The sequence below is a fragment of the Hippocampus comes genome, unplaced genomic scaffold (assembly GCF_001891065.2).
Source record: "Hippocampus comes isolate QL1 unplaced genomic scaffold, H_comes_QL1_v1.1 scaffold68, whole genome shotgun sequence".
Taxonomy (NCBI): domain Eukaryota; kingdom Metazoa; phylum Chordata; class Actinopteri; order Syngnathiformes; family Syngnathidae; genus Hippocampus; species Hippocampus comes.
In genome coordinates this window covers 4,468,032-4,469,982 of record NW_017805625.1, presented here as the reverse complement: position 1 = coordinate 4,469,982, position 1,951 = coordinate 4,468,032, and positions in this window count along the sequence as shown.

The following is a 1,951-nucleotide window of genomic DNA, read 5'->3' as shown; positions in this document are numbered from 1 at the left end:
TGATCACATATTTTATTTTACAACTAGCACCACCTCAAAAAATAAGACACGCTTCAAGTACGACACAAAAACATATTTTGGGGGGGGGGGGCCTCAAAAAGTCATTTGAATTGGAGCAACTTTAAAATATCAATTATTCATATTCATCGCAACAATGTTAGTTGGCGCAACAAACCAAGCATTTGTTTGCTCCACAGCAATTTGAGGAGTTGTTTTGACCTTTATCTTAAATTTGGGGGGATAATGCAAGGAACAATGATTTTTTTTTTAATCTTTTTTTTCCTTAGCCTCAACACCATCTCTCATTTGAATTGGAGCAACTTTAAAATATCAATTATTCGTATTCATCACAACAATGTTAGTTGGCGCAACAAACTAAGCATTTGTTTGCTCCACAGCAATTGGAGGAGTTGTTTTTACCGATAGCTTAAATTTGGGGGGCATAAAGCAAGGAACGATGAATTTTTTTTCAAATTCTTTTTTATTCTTCGCCTCAAGACCATTTCTCAATTTTATCATAGGTTCTTGATTATTTCCATCCATCCATCCATTTTCTATCGCACTTATCTTCAATAGCGTCGCGAGTGTAGTGCAGAAATACCACAAACTCCCCGCAGGTAGAAATCGCCGCTGTGGTGGTCCCACAACGAGAACAGGTACGGGTATTCCTGTTAGGCCAAGTTGTGCAAACGTTACCTGGCTGGCTGCTCCGGCAGCAAGCACAGAGGGAGGGAATTTTTTTTTTTCCCTCTGGCTGAAAATCACACTGCAGTGGGGGAATATTCACCCAGCCCGTAATTTTTTTATGGATGACTGTCAATAATACTTCAATTCATACTGTGCGCACAATGAAGCCTGTAACTCTTGGTATAGCTCTTGAATTGGAAAAATATGGATTGTAAGTGTACATAGAGTCGAAGGGAAGGGAAAAGTGCTTACTCTTCAAATAGTTGGATGGGTCAGATTTCACACAAAACCTCGCCGAGTTTGAAGAGAACAGCAACGCTCTGTATCATCCATATCCACTGTCGTCAGCAGCAGCCACTGGAATATTCTGAGGGAGATACAAATCAAAAGTGAGTTGGCGTTATAGAACTTCAAATGCACACAAAGTTAAAAAAAAGTGTACACTGCATTCATCTGGAGTGTCTGTGTTCTCCAGGAATCCTGAATTTAATCTGTGTGCCTTGAGCAGGATTTCAACAAACTAGTTGGAACTCATGTGGTTTATCATGTGGTCACTTCAAGGTTCAAATTAGCTGCGCTCTTGTATGAGGAGCACAGCGGTTCATTTTTATAAAACTGAAATGAACATCTTCACATTTCTTCAACAAGGGGGAAGGAATGGGTATTGAGGAGAAAAAAAAATCACACAATTCATACTCAATTAGGAGTAATTCTGGAAAACGACCTTCAAAATATGTTTGTTTTTCACGTAACAATTTCAAAGAGATGGAAGATAGAAGGGCATGCTTTTCATGGCACAGTGACAGCAAAATCTTGACTCTGAATGACACTTTTTTTCCGGATATTGTTTTTTTCCAGTTAAGAGAGAATTCTCTTACCTTGCTTGTTAACTACAAGATACAAATGAGACAGCTGCTGACTTTCCGAGCCAAATGCACATAAAAACCACTTGATGCACCCAATATTGGATGCTATCAAACACTCTGGCTCCAGGTTTTGGTTACACAAAAGATTTTGTGGAAAAGGAACATCTTAAAATATTTAATGTTTATTTGATCACATTTGGAGATAAGATGCAGGTAACCTTGGAACGGATTGTTGTCAAAAACGCGTCATCTTTTTTTTTTTTTTTTAAATTTCCATGCAAACAAGATGGAAACACAAACCTTAATGGTGACGACTCTCCATGAAAATGTGCTCTGGGTTCTTTTGGGTCGTAAAGCAGCACTGAATCACATGTGTTGAGCTCGAGATCTATATGTTG